Source organism: Sus scrofa, chromosome 2 (assembly GCF_000003025.6).
Source record: "Sus scrofa isolate TJ Tabasco breed Duroc chromosome 2, Sscrofa11.1, whole genome shotgun sequence".
Classification (NCBI taxonomy): domain Eukaryota; kingdom Metazoa; phylum Chordata; class Mammalia; order Artiodactyla; family Suidae; genus Sus; species Sus scrofa.
The window spans coordinates 128,834,558-128,861,687 of NC_010444.4; the positions used below are offsets into that span (position 1 = coordinate 128,834,558).

General features: G+C 35.5%; 1 long non-coding RNA gene across 4 annotated transcripts in view; it reads right to left on the reverse strand.

Moving 5' to 3' along the window:
• LOC102158243 overlaps positions 1-27,130 on the reverse strand; it is a 1,168,296-nt gene that overhangs the window by 516,505 nt on the left and 624,661 nt on the right. The gene's annotated exons all lie outside the window — the stretch shown is intronic.

A 27,130-nucleotide genomic window follows, 5' to 3' on the forward strand; every position in this document is an offset into this window, starting at 1 on the left:
AAAACATGCATACAGATCAATGGAACAGAATAGAGAGCCTAGAAATTAACCCACACACCTATGAACAATTAATCTTTGACAAAGCACATAAGAAAATGCAATGGGTAAAAGACAGTCTCTTTAGCAAGTGGTGTTGAGAAAGTTGGACAGCTGCATGTAAGTCAATGGAATTAGAAAACATTGTCATGTCATACACAAAAATAAATTCAAAGTAGGTTAAAGACTTTAATATAAGGCAATACATCATAAAACTCCTTAAGAGACCATAAGCAAAACATTCTCTGACATGAATCATATATGTATATATTTTTAGGTCAGTCTTCCAAGTCAATAGAAAAAAAAGCCGAAATAAACAAATGATACCTAAGCAAACTTACAAGCTTTTGTACATTAAAAGAAACCATAAATAAACAAAGAAAACCCCTGACAACTTACAAACAGGGAAATAATATTTGCAAATGATGCAACCATCAAGGGCTTAATTTCCAAAATATATAAACAGTTCATATAATTCAATGACAAAAACCAAACAACCTAATTGAAAAATGGGCAGAAAATCTAAATAGACATTTCTTCAGCAAAGACATACAGATGGACAATAAGCACATGAAAAGATGCTCAGCATCACTAATTAATATGGAAGTACAAATCAAAACCACAATGAAGTACCTCCTCACATCAGTCAAAATAGCCACCATTAGCTCTTTCCAGATGGCTGTGCAGTGTCTCAAAACCTTTCATTTAAAAGTACATCTTTTGTTCTGATTGAAGAGGCAAACTTTATCATATACTAAATTGTTATGAACAAATAAGTCTGCTTCTAGACTTTCTATTTTTCTATTAATGAGCCAATACCAACCTGTTTTAATTATAATGGCTTTATAATATGTTTACTACTGGGGTTAACCCTTCCTCTCCCCAAGCATGGGTACTATATTTTTCTTTATTTTTTTATCAGAGTATTACTGGATATTCTTGACTGCTTACTTTTTAAAATGGACATTTAAGTCAACTTGTTTGAGGAAAAAAATCTATTGATTTTATTTGAGATCATATTAAATGTATAAATTAAGTTATGGAACACTGATGTCACTATGAGTTTATCTTTCTGTACATATACATATACACATATACAGTCTTACAATAACATACTCACTCCTTCCTGTACACACATATACACAGAAATACCTAATTTCTCATTATGTGGTCTGTTTCCTTTGATTTATTGCCCTTCCTTCCTCCTTCCTTCCCCTCCTTCCTTCCTCCCTCCCCCACCCCCATTTCTTCCTCCTTCCTTTCTTTTAGCACTTAGTATTTCTAACATTTAAGAGGGTGTATAGTGTTCTAGTAGCTGCCATTATGCTAATTCTCTAACATAATATTTTAGTTCCTTAAAATATTTCTAACTAAAGCTGATGAGTAGTAGTGATTATCAAAGTATAAGTCACAGAGCATTTTTTAAATTGTGATAATTTTTAAGCAATCAAATTTTTTCTGAACAGAAGGCAACACTGGAAATATTATTTAAATTTAAAAAAATTTTATAAGGTAATCACAGAGGAGTTAATTTCTATCTCTTGCTTTTATAACGAATTTTATGACATTTTTAAGTTGCAATAAATCATGTAAAAAAGAATATCAGGTTCTCTTTACATATTTAATTACATAAAAATATTCCTTAGAAAACGATTAACAATTCAATTTCAGATATCCCTTCACATGCCAAAAGAAATGTTCTTGCCTGTGTATGGGATTGTGTACAAATAGCTCATCTAATCATAATGATTATGGTATAGCCACGCCTTCAAACAGTATGGCATACTTTTCTGACAGTTTAGTATAAAACAGTTTTCCATATTTGAAGCATCAGTTTCTATTGACTATCTTGAACCACCCTTGTAAAACAAAATTTTGTCATCTTAAGGAATTAACTCATAATTGAGAGCACTACTATTCTAATTTCAAAATCTTTTATGGTGAATCTAATTAACAGCCTTTAAAGGTCCTTAGGCATATATTTTGCTTTTATTATCACCATACTCCCAGAGAGCAATCGTAAGCCCCAAAGCCTTTGAAATATGATGGAGATTTCCACTGACCTCAAAGTGCCTTAACACTTGTAATTTCATTGCCAAGGTAATTGCTTTAATGCTCTTTGCTAGCACTTTTGCTATCATTTACATACTGTGGCCTCTTCCAGATATGTTTGTCCTCTGACATCCACTAAATCATACAGCCACAATGCCTTGAGAAAAAAGAAGCCAGTAAGGCTAAGGCTTAAAATAAAAGCCTACCAGAGACTAATGATGGAAGGTGGAGCTTCATGTTCTGGGCACCAGGATCTTGGCCAAAGAACTATATGATGATGGAAGCAGAGAGAGTGGAGGAGAAAGGTTTTGTACAAAGGCAGAAAGTTCAAAATGTTACATTTTTTTCCTCCCCTGTCAGACCATCACACAATTGCTGGCCTCCGGAAAATAGCTCTGCTAGTCCAGCTGCAGTTTTGCCTGTAGTCCTTATCAGTTATCAGGAGGAATCCAGGAGTAGCTGAATATAAAATTAGAAGTAGCTCACTGAAGAAGGCAAAACAAAAATACTCAATGACATTCTTTCGTATTATGCTTTAAAGTAACATTTCCCAAATTTCATATAGGAAAACATATTCCCAAGTGAAGCATCATAAAGGATGTTGTTTACAGTAACCAAACATATTTGAGAAATATAACATTTGTAAAATAATAAGAATTTTATCTATATTGGTTTCTGCCCCCAGTTCCTGACAGAGAGCTCTTAAAACTCACAAATAGGGTGCTAAGAGAGTTCTTTGTTCTAATATTTAGTCTTTGGCCTCATACTGACAGAGAAATTCTAAAATTTTGTAATGTTCTAAGTGACAGGAGCATCTGCTAATGAGCTCTCGAATCCTTTGGAATTTCCTAGGTGATAGGAACATCTTGTGTTCTAAGGAGTTTACCCTTGGTGGATGTGGGCTGGTCATGAGAAAGACTAATCCATGACTAGAATCTTGAAACTTTTAGCCACATCCCCTATTTTCGACAGAGAAGCTGGAAATAGAGGTAAAAATTCATCATGCCTATGTGATGAAGCCTCCATAAAATCCCAATAGTAAGGGAGTTAGGGGAGTTCCCAGGTTGATGAAAACATCCATGTGCCAGGAGAGTGGTGCACCCCCAACTCCATGAGAACAGAAGCTCCTGTGCTTGGGACCTTTCTAGACCTCACCCTATTTATTTTTGTCCAGCTGTTCATCTGTATTAAATACGTATTTAAGATTTCTTTTGAGTGAAGTGAGCTTTTCTAGCAAGTGATCATATTTGAGTGGTGAGGTCTTGGGAACCTCCAATTTGTAGTCAAGTTGAACAGAAGTTGTGGATAACCTGAGGACTTCTTACTTGTGATTAGTGTCTAAAGTGGGGAGCAGTTTATGGGACTAAGCCCTTAACCTGTGGAGTCTAACTCTGGTCAGTGTCAGAAGTGAAATGAGTTTCACCACCCCCAGCTGGTGTTGCAGAGACTGCTTTGTGTGTGGAAAAAACTCACACATCAGATGCCGTAGGTATGAAGTATATAAATAAGTAGAAATGAGGAATTTTTCTTAGACACATGTCATGCCCCCCTTGTGGATTCATAATGTACATTTCTTCACTACCAGCCATCTATGCTGAATAAATTAGTATTGTCAATTAAACCTAATAATTTCCAATTCATTTAACTACATAGCTTATTTTTTCCCTTTGCTATACTTTCAACATTCCATGGACCTAATATTATGCAGAACATATTCTGTAAAATGCTGGTCTGAAGATTTTCCTAAATTAAAACTTACTACAGTTTGTAGCTGCATCAGATCCCTTTGGAAGTGTGGGGGGTATAAATTAAATCTATAAACCTTTGAAGTTGGTCTTTTGAGTGCCTCAAGGAGAGTTTCTGCTAGTATCAGCTTAATAAACAAACAGCAACATCTGATTTTTCACCACTATCAAGTCCATAAAGTAGATGTTAGCTGCACATATGGTTAATTACCAGTATCATAAAGCTTTATTGAAAAGCATAATATTTACATCAAAGTTAGCATGTGAGTTATGCTGGATTTTGGCTACTGTGAAGGCTAAGATTTAATTATAATAATCAACATGTAGTGAGCATTATTACAAAGATTTTTAGTCAAATTGCACCAGAAAATCCTTTCAACAACTCAGTGAAGGAAATAGGATGGTGGTATTATTCTGCCTGTTTAGAAATGGATATTGTATTTTATTTTTTGACCCTAAGGACCCCATATGTTATTTACATTTGCGTGTGTTATGTGTGTGTAATAGAATAGTTCTATGCTTCAAGGACCAAATAGAGGTCTCCGTGTTTTTATTGAGCTTGCTCCTAACTTTTCATGAAGTTGCAGGTAATACTACCAAGTACTTTGATGCCATTTTCTAAGACACATAGTTGAAATTATCTTGGCTATCATTATTTTGCTGCTCTGAAAATACATATAATCCCATTCAGATATATCATTGATCTTCTCTGCCTTTTTGCACACTATCAATAATTGTTTAAGATACGTTGTTTTTTCTTCTGTCTCTCAAAAAAAACTTTGTTACTACCTTTGGATGAAGTCAGTTTGTGCAGGTTTTTATTTATTTTTTCCCCACAGAAGCTGATGTTGCGCTGGGTACAAAGAATATACTCCAAGAAAGCTATGACTTCCTGAGTGTCTTTGGGCTTATGAGTCTTAGACATCATAGAATTTGCAAAATTAGGTAGGAAACAGGTGTTTGACTGAACATTTTATTTTTTTATCCAATTGTTATTGCACTGCTATCCTGACTTCTAACATATTTTATTTATGTAAGGGCATCATATAGTACATTCTTTTTCATCTTCTATCACTCAACAAAAATTTTCTTTATTAACCCCAAGCTCCCAATGCATCCCATTCTCTCCCCTTGCCCCTTGGCAACCACAAGTCTATTCTCCAAGTCCATGATTTTCTTTTCTGTGGAAAGGTTCATTTGTGCCATATATTAGATTCCAGATATAAGTGATATCATATGGTATTTGTCTTTGTCTTTCTGACTTACTTCACTCAGGTTCAAAGTCTCTAGTTCCATCCATGTTGCTGCAAATGGCATTATTTTGTTCTGTTTTATGGCTGAGTAGTATTCCATGGTGTATATATACCACACCTTCCTGATCCAATCATCTGTCGATGGACATTTGGGTTGTTTCCATGTCTTGGCTATTGTGAAGAGTGCTGCAGTGAACATGTGGGTGCATGTGTCTTTTTTAAGGAAAGTTTGTCCAGATATATGTCCAAGAGTGGGATTGCTGGGTCATATGATAGTTCTAGGTATAGTTTTCTAAGGTACCTCCATGCTGTTCTCCATAGTGGTTGTATCAGCTTACATTCCCACCAACAGTGCAGGAGGGTTCCCTTTTCTCCACCCCCCTCCCCAGCATTTGTTATTTGTGGACTTATTAATGATGGCCATTCTGACTGGTATAAGATGGTATCTTGTGGTATTTGCATTTCTCTAATAATCAGTGATGTTGAGCATTTTTTCATGTGCTTGTTGGCCATCTGTATATCTTCCTTGGAGAAATGTCTATTCAGGTCTACACAAATTTTTGATGTTCTTCTATGGTATGTGTAGCAGTGATTTTTCTTGGTAGCTGATGTTGGGGAATTGAGGGATGTATTTTATAATTACAATTCAGATTTCTTTTGAAGTAAATTTTTTTTTTTTTTTAGTGTAAGAAACAATGGGTGTTATATTTACAGAGAACTTAACTGTCCACTCTTATTGGTATAAGCCTAATATATCCAATTGAAAGGATAGTCCTAAGAATGTCAAATTACAAATTTAAACAAATATTAGTGATTTTTATTGCATGGCTAAAAATCTTAGTGGTTTAATATCAGGACAAATTAAATTCAAGGGCATAGAGCTAGATCAATTATACATGATTCTTAGAAATTGTAAGGGTGTAATAACAGCCTAAAACTTCTAGTTTAAGATGGCCAAAGAAAATTTTCCTTCCCTGTGCTTCTTCAAATCTTATCGTCTACAAAAAACAATAAATGATAGAATAAAACATTTCATCATAAGGGGAGCAAAACCACTCATTACTCAAAGAACAAATTTTTAAAATCACTGGACAGATACTGCTAAATGATAATCAAAATGAGGGATCAGGGACAATGTGCAGATTTCCCCATAGTTAAGATGTATACCAAATGATCATGATTAACTAAAAGATGAGATCTAGGGTTATCTAAAAGATGAAAAAAATGTTCCACTGGAGATCCAGAATGATGGGGGAAAAGGAAATGAAAGACCAAAAGAAAAAAAAAAAACTGTGTACAAAAATATCAAAAACGAAATAGAAGCTATGGATTGCTTCAGACTCTTCTAGGTCTCCCAGCCACCAAATGCCCATTCTGACCCCACAGCATTTTCTATTAGCAGTGATTAACATTCAAAAATGAACAACATCATGCACACATCACTACAATCACACAGTCCCTATATGACATAGAATTTATTTAAGGAAATTTTATAAGCAGAGAACTAGTACAATAATTTTTTTTTAAAAGAACTAGTACAGTGAGTATAGGCCCTAAACTTTCATTTTCTCTAACTTGGGATAGACACAGATGCTCTTTATACATCAAAACCAAAGTTCTAGGAGAGAGGATATGGTTAGGTTAGGTTAGCATGTCGTACATGCAACTGAGAACTCAAGGAGTGAGCGTGTGCTTAACTACTGTTACATATTTACAGTACGTTTAGCACTGGATCTGGGAATGTCTAGTTTTTTTTAAATCAGAAATGGTCAAGCTTTTCCTGTAAAGGGCCAGATATCATGTATTTTATACAGAAATAGTTTCTGTGGGACATACGTTCTCTCTTTTGAGTATTCCACTCCACTGTGGCACTATGAAAGCAGCCATGAATAGTATATAAAAAAATGAGTAGGACTGTCTTTTAATAAATCTTTATTTATGGCCACTAAAATCTGAATATCATATAACTTTCATGCTTCATGAATTATTATTCCTCTTTGGCTTTTCCTCAACTACATAAAAATGTAAAAATTTTTCTTTGCTCATATTCCATTCAAAACAGACAGCTGGATTTAGTCCTTGGGTTATAGTGTTTACAGATTCTTAAACTAGGCAACAAGAAATATATCAAGCAATCTTTAGGCCCTGGGACAAAGCTCGGGAATATGCATACCAAAATGCAAGATGTGAAAACCAAAACCCCTGCAAACATGCCAGGAATGTTGACATGAGCTAAAGACCTTGGATCGCTGCAGCCCAGTCCAGTTCACTGAACCAACTCTCAGATAAGCTATTAAAAGGTCTCCAGATGTGTCTCTCATCAAGTAACCACTAACTAAAGTAACTAAAGCTCTAACATAACAAACCACATGTTAAAGTATGCTTTTAAAGGGAAATAAAAAGTGTCCAAAAAGGCTGATAAAGAAGAATTACCATAACAGGAATTAGTCAAAGAAACACAAACAATGTCAAAAAAAAGAGGAGAAAGAAATCGTGGATAATTGCTTTAAATACTCAAAATGGAAAAATAATTACAAATACCCAAATGAATATAAAAGGGAAAAGGGTTGAAAACTGAGCTTATAGATCTTAGAAAAGAAATGCCAGTGAGCAATAAAAATATGGTTCTCAAGGTCTTTAAAAAAAATCACATAAAAATGAACAACACTGGAGTTGCCACTGTGGTGCAGTGGGTTAATGTTCTGGCTTTTCTCTGTGGCATTGGTGGTTCAATCCCCAGTCTGAGTTGGTGGGTTAAGGATCTGGCATTGATGCAGCTGTGGTGTAGGTCACCATTGCAGCTTGAATTCGATTCCTGGCCTGGGAACTTCCATATGCCACTGTGTGGCAAAAAAAAAAAAAAGAAAAAAGAAAACACCACTGTAAACAAAGTCAAAGTATAATGGATGTTCTTTTCATAATTCTTTTAGGTAGTAGGTTAAGTGGTTTATTTTTTCTTCTTACTTTTTGAGGAAGGCCTGTATGATTATGAACTTCCTTCTTAGAACTGCTTTTCCTGCATCCTATATATTTTGTGAAGTTGTATTATAATTTTTGTTTTATCGCAAGATATTTTATTTCTTTTTTGATTTCAACATGAACTCTGTTTTTCTTAGTAGCATGCTTTTCGGTCTCCATGTGTTTGTTCTTTCCTCACTTTTCTTTCTATAGCTGATTTCTAGTTTTATACTACTGTGGTCAGAAAAGATGCTTGAAAATGCTTGAAATAATTTCTATCCTCTTAAAATTTTTGTGGCTTGTTTTGTGACCAAGCATGTGGTCTATCCTAGATAACTTTCCATGCACACGTGTAAAAAAATGTGCATTCTGGGATTTTTTTTTTTTTTTTGTCTTTTGGATTTAGTATACTGTAGATATCAAGTCCAACTGGTCCATTGTGTCACTTAAGACCTCTGTTGCTTTACTGATTTTCTGTCTGGATATCTACTGATATGAGTGGGGTGTTTAAAGTCTCCTACTATTATTATATTATTTTCAGCTTCTCTATTTGAGTCTATTAGCACATGCTTTATACATTAAGGTGCTCCTATACTGGGTGCATATATGTCAATGATTGTAATATCTTCTTGTATTGACCCCTTTATTATAATACAATACTTTGTCTTTTTATGGCCTTTTTTTAAAATAAAGTCTATTTTGTCTGCTACCTCTACTTTCTTATTGTTACTATGCCCTACTTATAGTCCCTGTGTGTTTTTCATATTAAAGTGAGTCTCTTGTAGGCAGCATACTACAGTTTCTTGCTTTTAAATTATTTTTATCAAATCTATCACTTTATGTCTTTTGATCAGAGCATTTAGTCCATTGACACTTAAATTAATTATAGACAGGTATGTAATTATTGCCATTTTAATCCTTGTTTTCCAGGTGTTTTTGTAGTTCTTGTTTATTTCTTCTTTTTTGGTTTTCCTTTTGTGGCTTGATGATATTCTTTTGCAGTATGCCTCAGTTCCTTTCTTTTTGTTTTTTTGTGAATCTACTGTCTGTTTTTCATTTACAGCTACCATGGAGTTTAAGTATGTTAACTTACAACTATATAAATATCTAAATGACTTTAAACTGATTGTCATTCGAGTTCAAACACATTCTAAAAGATTTATATTTTTATACTTCTCTCCTCCACATTTTGTGATTTGATGTTCTCATATCCTCATGATGTCTCCATGCTTATCCTTTTATTATTTATTGCAATTATAATCACTATTATAATTTTTGATTGCTTTTAATCTATGTACTGGCTTAATTAAGCCATCTTCAATCCTTAATATATTGGCCTTTTCTACTGTGATTTTTCCTTTCCTATAAAGTTTTGCTTCTTTTCTATTCAGAGAAAACTTTACAATATTTCTTTTAGGGTAGGTTTAGTACTGCTGAATTCCTTGAATTTTTGCTTCTCTGAGAAATTATGTATCCTTCCCTCTATTTTAAATGATAATCTTGCTGGATAGAATATCCTAGATTGCAGATTTTTCCTTTTTAGGACTTTTAATATATCTTGCCACTCCCTTCTAGCCTGCAAAATTTCTGCAAAGAAGTCACTGGAGATTCTCCTGTCAATAACTCTTTGTTTTTATCTTACTGTCTTTAGAATCTGCTCTGTATTTTTAACTTTTGCCATTTTAACTATGATTTTGTCTTGTGTGCTCTGTTTTGAGTTCATTTTGTTTGGAATCCTCTCTGTTTCTTGTACCTTGATATCTGTTTCCTTCTTTAGGTTTGAAAAGTTTTCAGCACAAGGAAGAAAATAATAAAGATCAGAGAGGGAATAAGTAATATGGAGATCAAAAACAATTAAAAAGATAAATAAAACCAAGATAAAGTTTTTTGAAAATATAAAAATTGACAAATCGTTAGCCAGGCTCACTAAGAAGAAGAGAGAGAATGCCCAAATAAACAAAATGAGAAATGAATATATAATAACCAAACCAGAAGAGAATACTATGAAGTATGAAGTTATATGCCAACAAATTGGACAACCAAAAGAAACACACAAGTTTATAGAAACATAGAGCCTCCCAAGATTGAGTCAAGAAGAAATAGATAATTTGAACACAATGATCACTATGAGTGACACAGATCCTGGAATTTTTTAAAAAATGCCCTGCAAACAAAAGTCCAGGACCAGATGGCATCACTGGGGAATACTACCAAACATACAAAGAACTAAACTATCCTTCTGAAACTATTCCAAAAAGACTGAAGAGGAGGGAATATTCCTGAACCCATTCCATGGTGCCACCAACACCCTCATATCAAAACCAGAAAAATACACTATAAAAAAGAGGAAATTACAGGCCAATATCTTTGATGACTATAGATGCAAAAATCCTCAAAAAAATATTAGCAGAATGAATCCAACAATATAGAAAAAGAATCATACACCATGATCAGTTTAGAGTTATTACAGGGTCAAAGAGAGTTCAATATAGCAAATCAATCAGTGTCACACACCCCACTATCTAAAGGCACAGAAGAAACATTTGATAACATTGAACATCCATTCATGGTGAAAAAAACTTTCACCAAAGTGGGTAGAGGGGGAACATATCTCAACATAATAAAGGCCATTTATGACAAACCCATAGTCAGCATAATATTCAATGGTGAAAAGTTAAAAGCCTTCCCACTAAACTCATAAACAAGACAAAGATGCCCATGCAACACTCTATCCAACACAGTATTAATGTCTTAGCCACAGTAATCATGAAAAAGAAACAAAAGGTATCTATTTTGGAAGGGAAGAGGTAAAACTGTCACTATTTGCAAAGGACATGACACTCTAAATAGAAGACCATAAAGTCTCCACAAAAACCCCACACAAAACTCCATGAACTAATAAATGAATTCTGAAAGGTAGAAGGATACATGATTAATATATAGAAATCCATTGCATTTCTTTACATTAATAATGAATTATCAAAAGAGAAAGTAAAAAGACAATCTTAGTTTAATAAAATTACATTAAAAATACCTATGAATAAACTTAACTAAAGAGGTGAAATACTCATACACTAAAAGCTACAAAATATTTATAAAGGGAACTAAAGATGATTCAAAGAAACAGAAAGATATCCCATGCTCTTGGATTGGAAGAATTAGTATTCTTATAAAGGTCATACTACCCAAAGCAATCTATAGATTTAATACAATCCCTATTGAAAGACATAAGACATTTTTTAAACAAAATGAAAACAATCCTAAAATTTATATGGAACCACAGAAGATTCCTGAGGGATTCTGAGGGAAAAGAATAAAGCTGGAGGTTTAACCCTTCCAGACTTCAGCCTATACTATAAAGGTACTGTAATCAAAACAGCATGCTACTGGCACAGAAACAGACATATAGGTTGGTAGAACACAATAGAGAGCACAGAAATAAATCCACACACCTATGGCCAATAAATCTTCAACAAAGGAGGCAAGAATATACAACAATGAAAAGATACTCTCTTCAACAAGAAGTTTTAGGAAAGCTGGACAGCTACATGTTAATCAGTGAAATTAGAACACTCTATCACACCATAGAAAAACACTCAAAATGGTTTAAAGACATGACACCATAAAACTCCTAGAAGATAACATAGGCAAAATTATCATTTCATATAAGTTGTAGCAATATTTTCTTAAATCACTCTCCCACAGCAAAAGAAATAAAAGCAAAAGTAAGCAAATGGGCCCAGTCAAGCTTAAAAGCTTCTGCACAGCAAAGGAAACCATCAACAAAATAAAAAACAACCTAAGGAAGGACAGAAAATGTTTGCAAATGATGCGATCAACAAGGAGTTAATATCCAAAATATAAAAGCACTCATACAACTAAATATCAAAAAAAAAAAAAACACCTAATCAACAAATGGCCAGAAGACCTAAAAGGACTTTTCTCCATATGGCTAAAAGGAACATGAAAATATGCTCAGCATTGCTAATTATTACAGAAATGCAAATCCAAACCACAATGAGGCATAACCTCACACCTGTAAGAATGGCCATCATTAAATGTCTACAAATAATAAATGCTGGTGATGATGTGGAGAAACGGAACTCCTCCTACACTGTGGGTGGGAATGTAAATTGGTGCAGCCACTGTGGAAAATAGTATGGAGTTTCTTTAAAAAACTTTTTAAAAAAGCTACTATTTGATGGAGCAATCCCACTCCTGGGTCTATGTACAGAAAAAGCAAATATTCTACTTGAAAATATACATGCACTTCAATGTTCATAGCAGCACTGTTTAAATAGCCAGGACATGGAAATGATCCAAGTGCCAATCAATAGATGATCAGTGTAAGAAGATGTAATGTATATATCATATACAATGGAATATTACTCAGCCATTAAAAGAATGAAATATTGCCTTATGCAGCAACATGGTTGCTTAATGAAATGTCAGAGAAAGATAAATATCATAAGATCACTTATATGTAGAACCTAAAATACAGTACAAATGAATCTATATGCAAAACAGACTTACAGACATAGAAAACAAATGGAAGGTTACCAAAGGGGAAGGGGAGGAGGGACAAATTAGGGGTATGGTATTAAAAGATATAAACTACTATATGTAAAATAAATATAAGAAGGATTTACTGTATAGCACAGGGAATTATATCCAACATATCAGAATAAATTATAATGGAATATATTTTCCAAAAATAAACAAGAATCACTATGCTACAACCTGAAACTAACACAATATTGTAAATCAACTATACCTCAATTTAAATAAAAAGTACTGGAGTTCCCATTGTGGTGCAGCAGAAACGAATCCAACTAGGAACCATGAGGTTGCAGGTTCCATCCCTGGCCTCACTCAGCAGGTCAAGGATCTAGGGTTGACGTGAGTTGTGGTGTAGGTCGCAGATGCAGCTCGGATCTGGCATTGCTATGGCTGCGGCACAGGCCAGCAGCTACAGCTCTGACTAGATCCCTAGTCTGGGAACCTCCATATGCCACGAGTGCGGCCCTAAAAAGACAATAAATAAATAAGTAAATAAAAAGTACCAAGTGATAGGTGAAGTAAACCTCACAAACAAAATTGTAGAAGACAAAACAGAACATCAACATGACTATGGAAGAAATAATAGTTACAACAAAGGATGTGGAACTACACATAACTTGTGTTCCTAAGAACAGAGCAAGTATCACAAGATTCAAGTATACAGTTAATCTGTCCTGAAATACATCAGGCTTGAATCTACTGATAGAGTTTCACAATGCTCTGAGGAAAATGTATACAGAGGGACTGATATAAGTACATGTATGCATTCTGTATATTCCTCAGTCTTTAAAGATTAACAAAAAAGAATCATGGGGATTTCTGAATGAATGGAAGAATAAGTCACATACAAAGGGGAATGTCAGCTGGACTTTTGAGGTCTCCAGTGAAACAGTTCCATAAAAAGTGCAGAAATGCCTATGCATTCCTAAGAAAAAGTGTAGCCCCCAAATTTATTTGTAGTTACTGTCCTTCACATTTAAAGTAAAAGATAGAACTTCTTGTTCTTGCATAGTGATATTTAGCCAAACAAGAGATAAGACAGTGAGTCAGGAAAGGAGAAACTGTAGAAAAGTATGGTTAGTAAGAATTGAATCAATTTATGCCAACTTCGAGGATTAAAGAACTAAAGTAATTATGGTTACATAATCTAATGTGAATGTTAGACTTCTTGGAAATGTTAAAATGATAACATAATTAAAAATGAAAGCTAAAAGATCAAATGTGGGAGGAAGTATGAGTGATATTGTTCTCATATTTCTTAGCAGAGAGTCAAATATTTTTTCAAGCTTGAAATGTATAGTTAAAAATAACACTTTTTAGACATGCAAGTGCTCAAAATATTACCTCCCCTGTATAATTTCTTAGTATTATTGAATGTGCTCCATGAAAAGGAAGAAGTAAATGCAAAAAGAGATAAGAACAGGAAACAAGGGATATTGAATGGATAACTGTCATTGTGATCATACAATCCTTCAAAATTCCATACATTTCCATCTTTTTTTTTTTTTTTTTTTGGTCTTTTTGCCATTTCTCGGGCCACTCCCGCGGCATATGGAGGTTCCCAGGCTAGGGGTCGAATCGGAGCTGTAGCTGCCAGTCCATGCCAGAGCCACAGCAATGCAGGATCCGAGCCACGTCTGCAACCTACACCACAGCTCACGGCAACGCCGGATCGTTAACCCACTGAGCAAGGGCAGGGATCAAACCCGCAACCTCATGGTTCCTAGTCGGATTCGTTAACCACTGCGCCACGACGGGAACTCCAATTTCCATCTTATGAGTCCCATCTTCCTGGGGTACAATCTGGAACATTTCCTTCTGCAGCCACCATGGAACTAGAGTGAAGATTTATGGCCAAGGATCCACTAGAAACTTTCACATGAGTATTCAATTCCAAAAAATGGATACGAGAGATGTAACAAAAGCAGCTGTATTTAGTTTTGTTATTTCTATGTTTGCTTTATTTCCTGGAATGGATGGCCAAATATGTTAAAATTTTAGTAACATTTGTCAATACTTATCTCAAGAGTAATACTGCCGAGGATTGAACCTGCATCCCCAGAGACAATGTTGCGTCCTTAACTCTATGAGCCACAACAGGAACACCCAAGTTTCAATAATTCTCTTAAGTCTTATTTCACTTAATGTGAGAGTCTCTAGCTCCATCCATGTTGCTGCAAATGGCATTATTTTGTTCTTTTTTATGGTTGAGTAGTATTCCATTGTGTATATATACACCACATCTTCTTAATCCAATCATCTGTTGATGGACATTTAGATTGTGTCTTTGTCTTGGCTGTTGTGAATAGTGCTGCAATAAACATGTGGGTGCATGTGTCATTTTCAAGGAAAGTTTTGTCCGGATGTATGCCCCAGATGGGGATTGCTGGGTCATATGGTAGTTCTACGTATAATTTTCTAAGTTACTTTCATACTGTTTTCCATAGTGATTGTACCAATTCACATTCCCACAAACAAAGAGAAAGACAAATACCATATGATATCACTTATATCTGGAATTTAATATATGGCACAAATGAACCTTTCCACAGAAAAGAAAAGCTTAGACACGGAGAACAGACTTGGCGGTTGTCAAGGGAGGGGAGGAGGGAGTGGGATGGATTGGGAATTTGGGGTTAATAGATGCAAACTATTGCCTTTGGAATGGATAAGCAATGAAATCCTGCTGTGTAGCACTGGGAATATATCTAGTTACTTATGATGGAGCATGACAATGTGAGAAAAAATAATGTATATAGGTATGGGTATCTGTACACAAGAAAACTGACAGAACACTATAAACCAGCTACAATAGAAAAAATAAAAATTATAAAATAAAAAAAATCTTTAAGTCTCACTTCGGTTACCTTTTCTTCAATTAAACTCAAATACCATCAAGCATAATTTGAAGTTTAAAATACTCTGCATGGTATCATTTCATTGTCTAAACTATTCCTATATTTCAGACAGTTTTTGCATAATAGAGACTAGATTGATGGTCAATGAAACAAATTGAGTGATGAGTAGTAAAATTTCTAGCGAATTTTTGTTTTGTTTTCTAGAAATTTCCATCTGGCTTTACTTCTTTCGTCTTTTTAAATATAAGAGGGTAGAGTTCCGATTGTGGCTTAGTGGGTTAAGAACCCAACATAGTGTCCGTGAGGATCTGGGTTCAATCCCTGGCCTCGCGCAGGGGGTTAAGGATCCAGCATTGCCACAAGCCTCGGCATAGGTCACAGATGTGGCCTGGATTCAGTGTTGCCATGGCTGTGGCGTAGCTGGCAGCTGGAACTCTGATTCGACCCTTAGCTCAGGAACGTCCATATGCAGCAAATATTTTTCCTTGTGTAGGTTATTCATCATATGAGTATATATCTGTATGTGTATAAATGTGTTTGTGTGTGGGTTATTTTTGGATCACTGGAAAGATGTCCACTATTTAATAAAAATCTTTTCTGTTCTTTACTATGTATTCATACTTAATTTTATCTGAATAGAAATTGAGAAATAAATGTAGAGGTCAGAATTTCATACAACTATCCCTCATCATGACAAAAATTAAAACCTCTTATACATAGCTATTTTTATGACATATGACATTTCAGAAAGAAAATAAGACAATTTAATATTCACTGCTCTAATGTGCCAAAGCCTTCCTCTTCACAAAGAAGTCAGAAAAAAAAAAAAACCCACACACATTTATTTTCTTTTCAGTTCTAAAGTCATGTATATGTACAGAAGCTTATCTCCTGTAGTAATATGCAATGCTAAGTACTCCATACCAAGAACAACCTGAAAGAGAGATTGCACTCTACATAATTATGCAAATAGATTTTTTAAGCAAAAGGAAAAAGCAGAAATGACAATATGCTAATATGGCAGCAGTATTGAATATGATGAGGATTATTAAAAAACGAAGTGTTTGTTCATGCCCAGAGCCGTTTTCTACTTAATATTTTTCCATGGCACCTCCAAAGGAAGTATTCAAGAAAGAAAGCCCTCAAATCATAATTGCCATAATTATACTTTTTCAACTTAAAATCCTTTACACACCCCAGAATAAATATTATATGTATTATATAGTATCATAATTAAAGTAAATGTTCAAAGAAATGATGCTTTGATTGCTGTTTGCCACATATTCTATCTAATGACCCAGAACTATAGAGTGTATATGTGTGTTATGTGTCTATTTGTTATTATTATTAGCATGGTGGCTTTGACCAATCTTAATTAGAAATCTGCATAAAATGTTTCTATTCCATTGTATAGAATACACTAGAAATATATAATCAAAATTAACATTGGAAGCAGTGGATAATTTAGACTATTTCGAAAAATATGTTTTGAAAGAAAGCTTTCAAATGGAGATAAGCCTTGTAAAAGAACATCAGAGATTAGCAAGAGCTGCAAGCTCTTTGCTTGGCCATGTGAATGTATTGTTTAATTACGGATCAAGTTCAGTCTTTAGCTCCTTGACCACTGTGGATTATTCTTTCCATTTTCTTCTATGAGATCATGCTGAGCTGGTGATACATAGATAAAACGTGATATAATTCACCCGCCTATAAGTTCTGGAAAACATCAAAACTGGGTAAGAGGTTGGGGGTGGCGGGTGGTGCAGAGAGCCGGTTAGAAGGCTTTGATTTTGAGTAAAAAGAGAAATTCAATTCTTATTATTCTAAAACAAAATGCAACTCACTCTGAGCAAAAGATTTAAGAACCAGAGATAATATACTTTTGCGGGGTTAAGCTCATGAAAAAAAGTGACCAAAATACAAAAAATGAAATTCTCTTTTGGTTGTTAACACTCACAGTTCAAAGAGTAGCTAAATAAGGTATTTGTACAATGGAAACTGAGGGACAAATCATCTACTATGTCTCTGTAAAAGAAGAGCCAAAATAAAACAGGGAATTGGGAAACAATTTCTATATTTTTGCCTTTTCCAGGATGTCATAACCAAAGCAATGGCTGGCTTTTTCTTGGACAAAGTAAAATTACTTTATTTCTAAGGTCCAGAACCTATCTTTGTAGCTAATAATAAATAAAAGTAATTGAGTTTTTTTTTTTCAGAAGGAGGCAATCTTGTGTGACTGAAGGATATTTAACATGTGAGGAAATGGGGTGCTAGCTCCTTGTTTGGCACTAACTAGCAATACGTTTTGTGGTCAGTTTCTGGGGTATCCATTCCATAACTACAAAACGAAGTGTGATTAACAAAAGTACTGGGAAGACCAAAATATCATGAGTCTAAGATTGTATCTGTTCGCAATTCTTTTTCCATAATCTCTTAACCTTTCTCCAGTCAAGCTTTTGTCCTTTCCACCTCATAATACTGCTCTTGTTCAAAAACACAGTAACATCCATATCACTAAATACAAAGGTCTCTTCTCAGTCCTCTCATTATTTGACATATGTCTGTCCTCTTTCCCCGATATAGCTACAAGTTCTGTTTTCATTGCAGCAGTCAAGATGCTCTTTCTCCATCTTCTTCCCCCTCTTCCTCTTTCTCTTCTTCTTCTGCCATGTTTAATAAATTTTTCTAAACTTTTACACTGTTTTCAATAAACACTCTATGGACAGGGTTTTTCCCACGAGTGAATCCTGAGTCAGGTCAAATAAAGACAAATCTTTTAAAATAAGCTTTTAGGGACAGTTGTCATACAAATCGAGTGACAATTCTTTAGTGGCTTTAGGGAAGCTTCAAAGCAATTTTGCCCCTACAATGGCTGGTGGACTCTGGTTTTCACAGCTATTATGGAAGTGAGGCTAATTATTTTCAAGGATTCCATTAAGCCAGGAAGAAGAGCATGGCTAGAAAGTAAGTTTGCATAGCATTATCTGCTGATGATACCAAGATTCAGCCATTTTTCTTGAAGAAATGTTCCTTGACTGTTGTGAAATTTGGATTATTTTGAAGAATTCAGAAAAATGTTGATTTTGGATATTTTGCACTGTTGTTGATGCTTTTATGGAGAAAAGGATTTTCAGAGGTTCTTAATCTGCCTTTTTTTTTTTTTTTGGCCACTCTTGTGGCATGCAGAAGTTTCCAGGCCAGGTACTGAACTTGTACCAGAGCAGTGACAACGCCAGGTCCTTAACCTGCTGTACCACAAGGAAACTCCTAATTTGCCTTTGGAAGTGCCTTTCCTACAACTAAGTGAAGGACTTATCTCCAGAATATGCTTTTAGCTCATGTTTTCATGCTGGAATGGCACAGAAAACTTTAAGGAGAAAAAAATAAAAGAACTAGAAGCCGAAAATCAAAGAGAATGATAAAGTCCTAAAGGAAGTTAGGGAGAAAAAGGTAACTTTACATACAAAGGAACATGTTTTTCATCAGAAACTATACAAGGCAGGAAACAACAGAGTGACATCTTAAAGAATGGGAAAAAATGAAAAAGTCACCCCAGTATTTCATTTCCAATGAAAATACCTATTAAAAACAAAGGAGAAATAAAACCTTTTTAGGATAAATAAAAGCTGAGGAAATCTGTTATTAAGGGCACTGCTGAATATCCTATCACCATTGAAATTTATTTTTGGTTTGTTTTCCATGAAGTCTTTTGTTTTTAATTACACTCTTTATTTTGAGGTAGATTCACATTAATTATAAAAAATAGTACAGAGATAGTCTATATTCTCTTTAGCAAGTTTCCCCTAATGATAACATCTTGCAAAACTATACTACAAGCAAGATATAAAGATATAGTCAACATAAGACAAAGCTCCATTTCCAAAAAGATTCCTTGTAATCTCATTTCATAGTGACATCCATCCCTAACCCCTTACAGCAATTAATCTATTCCCAATTTCTAAAATTTTGCCTATTTAAGAAGATTATATAAATAGGATAAAAATACTTGTCAAGATTGGCTTTTGTAGCAGCATAATTATCTAAAAATTCATTCAAATTTTTCCATATATCAAAAGTTCATATTACTTTTATTACTGGGTAACATTCCATGCTATAGGTATATCACTGACAATTTAACCAGTCACCTATTGAAAAACATCTGGATTGTTTCCAGTTGGGGCTATTCTGAATGCAACTGTTATGGATATTTATACATAGATTTCTGTTTGAGCATGGATTTCATTTCTCTGTGATAAATGCCCAGGAGATCAATTGCTGCATCATATAGGAGTTGCATGTATAATATCATAGGAAAGTGTCAAACTGTTTTCTAGAATGGATCACCATTTTACATTCCCAACAATATTGTACAATTGACCTGGTTTCTCCATGACCCAGTTTCACCAATATTTAGTGTTGTCATTATATTTTAGTTTAGCTAGTCTTCTGTTTAGTCAAGGGGAGGAATGAGCCTAACTGGGCAGGTGAGCTACTAGGTAAGAATTAGAATATGCATGAGTCATCTTCTCTTCGATGGTGAAGGGAAGTTTGTGAGACACCCTATCATACGGTTTTTCCTTCCGTTCTGAAGTCCCTAATCAATTCTTCCTCCTCCTACATGTGTGTTAGTTTCCTATTGATGTCATAACAAACTACCACTAATTTGATGATTTAAAATAGCACAAATTTATTTTTCTGTAGTTCTGGAGGTCAGAAGTCCACAATGTGTCTTATTTGGCTAAAGTCTAGGTGTAGGTTGGACTGGTATCTTCTGGAAAAATCTGTTTCCTGCTTTTCCCACTAACTAGTGGCTACCTGCATTCCTTGGCTTGTGGTTCCCCTTCTCCATATTCAAAGCCAGCAGCATAGCAGCTTCAAACGCTCTCTGCCTCCATCACGACATAGTCTTCCCTTTCTACCTCAGACCCTCCTACCTGGTTCTTTCAGAACCCATGTGTTCACACTGAGCCTTCCTAGTTCCATCTCCAGTTCCTTAATTTAATCACATCTGCAAAGTCTCTTTTATCACAGTAAGGCAACACGTTTATATATTCTGGGTATTGGGTTGTAGACATTTTTAGAGTGACATTATTTAATGCCATACCACCTTTTGCAATTATCCTCTGGTTGGGTCCTGTGTTGCTTCGAGGGTATATAGTCATGCCTAGTGGTGAGAGGCAGGAAGAGATGAGTCTTAGGGACTATATGTTTGTGTCCCTACCAAAGGCATGTGTTGAAACTATAACCTCCACTGTGATGATACAACAGATATAACTGATATAACAGAAGCTGAGGATGTGGAGAGGCGATTAGGTTGTGAGGAAGGAATTCATGCCCATTATAAAAGGGGCTTTAACCCGGAGGGTCTTCCTAACCTCTTCACCATGTGAGGACACAGTGAGAAGATGGCATCAGTCTGAAACCTGGAAGAGGGTCCTCACCAAAACCCGACTATGCTGGCACCTTCATCTCATACTTCCAGCCTTGAGGACTGTGAGAAATAAATTTCTGTTGTTTATAAACCACCTGATCTATGGCACTTTGTTATAGCAACTTGAACCAAAACAATGAGCATATGCCATTTTGCTTGGACTGGCAGTAAAATATTATTTTTGTCTTCAGCTTTGTGTCAAACTTAAATTTTCTGAGTACCCGTTCTGCTTGTTTATTTTTAATCCAAATCACTGATCAAAATATTGAACAAGACAAGGCCCAACACAGAGTCATATAGCAGAGGTTGGGAATGTCTCATTCCATTTTGGTTTCATGTGACACACCCTTCTCTATATTTCCTCTAAGTATAAAAGAGAAATTTTCCAGGGTGTCTACTGCAATCACAATGATGAGAGCACTTTCTTCATAAATAGACTAGGTAACCTATAAAAAAAAATAAATTCAGCTACTTTTGATCACATCTTTCTTTCTCAGCAAAATCTAAAATTACTTTTTTAATCTAAATCATTCTAAGTTTTCTGCTTCATAAGATGTTATATACAGAATTATGGTGGAAAGAGTCACATCAATGTTCTGAAATATCTGAAATCCATCCTTCTTCTTTTTTCCCTTTTGAAATTGTAGATTACTACTGTGATTGCATCTTTGAAACTTCAATACTTTGGGGTTTTTTTTTTGCTTTTTAGGGCCATACTTGCGGCATATGGAGGTTCCCAGGCTAGAGGGTCCCATCGGGGCCACAGCTGCCAGCCTATACCACAGCAACATCAGATTACAGCCATGTCTGCAACCTAGACCTCACGGCAATGCTGGATCCTTAACCCACTGAGCAAGGCCAAGGATTGGACCCACAACCTTATGGTTCCCAGTCAGATTCATTTCTGCTGCACCATGACAGGAACTCTGAAACTTCTACACTTTGATCCTGCTCATTGTTAATGACAGTTCTCACATCAGATTTTCGGATTCTTGCCTCTTGGCATGTCAATCTTCTTAGTTTACAGAGAGATATAACTTTAAATAACCAAGTCTCTTTATTTATTTTTTATGTTTATATTTTTTCTTTCTTTCTAGGGCTGTACCTGCAGCATAAGGAATTTCCCAGGCCAGGAGTCAAATCAGAGCTACAGCTGCTGGCCAACGCCACAGCCACAACGCCAGATCCAAGGTGCATCTGTGACCTTCTTTGCCGGATCCTTAACCCACTGAGCAAGACCAAGGATCAAACCCGCATCCTCACAGACAGAACTTAGGGTCTTTAAGCTGCTGAGCCACAACAGGAACTCCACCAAGTTCCTGTATTAATTTTACTTTTTATTTTGGTATTGAAATTTCTCTATAAAAATCATACTGATTCTACTGCTTTTCTATTTTTGAAATCACTCTCACTACCTCACCACCTCATCCATCCATTCCCTCCACATGTGTGATATACTTGGATGGTGACAGGCACTGTGCTAGACCTAAGGCATAAAAAGGTTAATAAACTGATAAATCTGGTAAACATTTCATACCATTTCCCCCAGCAGTGGTCCTATCCCTTCTTTGTTCACAGTCTGTCTTTGAACACAGCTTGCCAAGCCCTTCCTTGTCTTTAGCAGTTCCACAAGCCTCAGTAACCCTGGCCCTTAAACCCTTCTGACACTGCCTTCCGAAGTTTATGCAGCTCTTTCATTTTCATTTCTTGCTATGTGTCCCTCCTTCCACCTCTTCTACATGTTCTCTTTTATTCCTAGCTCTTCAGAAAGCTTCCTGTGCAGCTAACTCAGGAATATTTTCTTACTTATTCGAATGGAGATTGTGAAAACCAGAGTTCATTTTTATGCCATGTTCCTTGAGCAACATTCCCTTGGAAAGCTCATTCAAAAGACAAACCTGATTTTTTTTTCCTTTGCCCATTTTTGAGGTTCACTTTCTTAGTCCCATGTCTGGCCAACATTTATTTCTACTTAGGCACCTCTCATCATGCACAGTTTCTTGCTTGTTGATCAGCATTATATTATCAGAGCAGGATCTTAATTTCATTTGTCTTTAGAAAAGTAAAAAGAATATTTTAGATCCTCTTTCTTCAGCATAATTAGATTCCCAGATGGTTGAAACTTATCATGACTTCATCCTGATAGTGTTTATATTTTTTCTGCTGTTTAGGGTAAAAATCATGTTTAATGATAAGCTCAATTATTTTCTCAAAATGCCTTTCCTAAACAAAGACACTGAAACTATTTTTCCACCAGTTGCCTTTCCTAAATATTATAAAATTTCCACAAATACAAAGAGCCATGTCTTTTTTTTTTTTCTTTTTTCTTTTTTGGCTCTACTTAGAGCAAACCAGCTGTCTACAGAGCTATCAGCAGGGCTTATTTTTCCTGGCTTAAATACAAACCTCCAGTTATTAATATGGGCGTGAATTCTTCTTGCTGACAATTTAAGATAAAGTAAATTGAAAGTGACATGAAGGAGCGTGTGTGTGTTAATGTGCATCGCCAAGGTTCTTTCCTGACATCCTGAAAGGTCTTGTCTGGATGGCCCACACCGGTGACCATTGCAAGTAACCCCGTGTTCTTAAAGGGTGGGCATTCTCATTGATTTGTAAAAGTGACAGATGCAGCATGTGATTGTAAATTAGCAATGTGAAGTTGGTCCCAAGAGATCTCCAAGCAGGCTCCACCAGCCTCCCACCCCCAGCAATTATTTGGCTGCTTCTCAAGCTTTTAACATTTCCTCTGACTCGCTGCAGTGAGTCCTTTGGGTTTTGATAGATCTCTTTCTCCTCAATTTGTAGTCATTCAAACTAAAAACAGTTAAAACACTGAAAGTTATCTTACTGTTGTAACTGTTCTTTTAACTTCACCTTTCGTGGCCCTGAATAATTCTTTTGGACACTGTCCTTATCACAGTGCTCCACAAACTTTAGTGTGCCTCAAAAACACAGAGAGTGTCTGTTAAGAATGTGCATGTCTAAGCTTCCTGCCCAGATTCTGATCCAGCAGGTCTGGTGGGAAGCCTGTGATTATCTGTACCTTGAATGTGCTCCCCACGTGACCTTTATGCAGGTGGTCGGTCGACTGCCTTCGAGAAGCATCTGATTCAATTCTCAATCTCTTTTCAAGCTTGAGTTATGTGTTTCTTTATATTTTTAGCTAGCTTACATTTTCCTTAGGCAAGGATTTCAGTCCTGAAGGCTGTCAACCTCACTTTCTCACTAGGGTTCGACCATGTTGAAATGAGCTCTCCTGAGACCTGACGCATTCCACCGTGTAACAGGGAGGAAACAAGAGTACAAGGGGCATAAACACTGATCACAGGCTCTGCTTTCATGCCTTCCTATTTTACACCTGTGGGAGGGCCTGTTTAGAATGCATTTCAGCCCTCCATGATAACAGAAAACATTTCACTCTTGAGAGAGTCCTCATTTAAATATTTTATATCAAATTAGATAGTACCTTTATGCAGCCACATTTTTTAAACAGAGTATGTTCATACAAAAAATTTAAATATTATTAAATTTATAAGGCAACTAATGCCAGAGCACTTTAATCAAAAGCAAAATACCACATGATGAAATGTCATGACTTCAAAATGCGTAGGGACAAACTTTTGGCCCAGACTAAATGTCAGCAGTAAAATACTTGGTAATGAAATGAACAAGACCAAAGGTCAGGCTTCCATAAAAATCCCATTCTAGCTCCAGCTTTGTTTTAAATCATTTCAGATTATGTATGGTAAGTTGTAAGTTGTCCATATTTTCAAGTGAGATATCCTTCCTGTGAACTTCAGGCTGGGTATTGCTTATGAGAATATGAGGTCCAGACTGGGAAGTGACACTTGGCAGTGCTTTTCTTCTTCCTCTTCTTTTCAAGCTATAAAAATCTGCCTTGGTGACTAGATCTCTCTCTAGAAGAAGAGCCTATAATATCTTACAGAATAAACGAGTGACTTATGGCTTCATATGTTCTGGTTTGTCCCTGAAAATCCCAACTTAAAACCTATTGTGGGTAAATTTTAACTTTCAATTATTTTTAGTCCCCTTTTCACCCTCAAAAGTGTTTGAATTTAGAGATAACTTATGTGGCCATCCTTCTTACGGTCAATATATAGATGTATTAAGACAAAAGAAAATCAAGTTAGATTATGGCATTTTTTTTTTTTTTGGCTTAGAATCATCTAGTGGACTGGTTCTACAACTTAAATATTTATCTGAATCACTTGGAGCATTTTATTCAAACAAAGTCTGATGGGCCAGTGAGACCTAAGAATTCATATTTCCGACAATTTCCCAGATGATGCTGGTTCTGCTGGTTTGGAGAACATACTTTTAGAACCAATGAGCTGTTAGTTTCCTATTTTATCTAAGATATAACAAAAATGATCCTATATACAAAACAGAAACAGAGCAAGGACATGGAAAGGAGACTTGTGGTTGCCAGTGGGGAGAAGCAGAGGGAAGTGGATGGATAAGGAGTTTAGGGTTAGAAGACAAACTCTTACATTTGGAATGCTAAACAATGGGGTCCTAGAGTACAGTACAGGGAACTAAGTCCATTCTCTTTGGTTAGAACATGATGGAATGGAAGGTAGTATGAAAGGAAAAAATAATGTATGTATGTGTATATATATATATATATGTATGTATATATACCACATAGATATATATATGGCTGGGTCTCTTTGCTTTACAGCAGAAATTGAAGGAACATTGTAAATCAATTATAACAAAAATTTTTAAAAAGAGAATAAAAACTAAAATCCTTATAATGACATAAAAACAAAGATCTGGCAGACAGCTACATTTCTGACCTAAAACCATCGAACCTGCTTTCATTGCTCCAGCACACTGGCCTTCTTGCTGTAGCAGAAATAAGCAGGCAGTCTTCTGCCTTGGTGTTATCCCTTTTGCCTGTAGAGATCTTTCTCAGATATTTCAATGGGGTACTTCCTCAATTCCTTCAACTTCACTATGCTCTTTACCCACGTTCTCAGTAAGGCTCCCTTTCCTTATCAAAATTATAACCCAAACCCCAAGCTCTCTTACCACAGCTCTCTCTTACCCCCAGGTTTTCCTTTCTTCAAGAGGATATAACAACTTACAACGTCTTTACTCTACTTACTATCTACACGTCCCACTCCAATGTATGCTTTGCAGAGGGATCTTTTCTGCTTTGTTGACTGAGGTATCCCAAATGCCTTAAGAACTTAGCACACAATCAGCATTTTATATATGAGGTATCCCAAATGTCTTAAGAACTTAGCACACAATAAGCATTTTATATATGAATGAGGGAACATACTACCAATTTTAACTGTGCTTTTTACATAAAAGAGTAAGACAAGTGATGGCTAGAAGATTACCAGAGAATTCTAAGACACTGTTCACACGTTTGTAAACAGAGGCATGTAAATACTCAGACTTTTGACTTGCAATTTTACCATGTCCAACCTTTTCTCATGATGTCTGTAAAACCTGATGCTGCAGGTTTTGTGCTCTTCATTTAGCATGTCAACATCCCACATCCCTAACTTTATTGTAATATATCTGCTGATCAGTTATTCCCAAACTCTATTCCTTGTTCTTTTACCCCCATCACTAGTTTCAAAAGTCCAACATTAACTGTTCCTATGGACATCTGCAATATACATGAAAAAGAGAAAATAGGAAAAATTAGTGTCACTTGCATTATGCATTGTTTCATAGTTTTGCAGGAATTATTCTGCAAATAACACTTTCTGAAGGTTAGAAAGAGTTATGAGGTTAGAAAGATTATTGTTTCATCAGAGGAAATGAATTTACAAGTTTGTAATGAGTTATGCTCAATTCTTTCGAAGATTCTTTGTAATTACTGTATTTTAAAAACCTGTCTTTTGATGTGATTTAAAAGAATTTCCTTTTTATATCGAAAATTTGTTTTGTGGTAGTCACCTTCATAATCCCACTCTCACACCCAACAGCCCTCAGCATAAAGGGAATTTTTAATTTCTGTCTTTCCTGCTGTGTACTGACATGAACAGAAAAATTAAGGGCATGATTTTTTTAAGTCAATTCAGTTAATCTGGCAGCCTTTTTAAAGCATATAATTTTTCTATCACTTTCATCAAAAATATGTCACTGGAGCTCCTCTTCATGTTTCAGAGGGAAGAAAATATTCTTGGGAGAACCTGTATCCTATCAGAGAGAAAATAAGCTTAGCAATTATAGGCATATAGGCTTCCTAGAGGA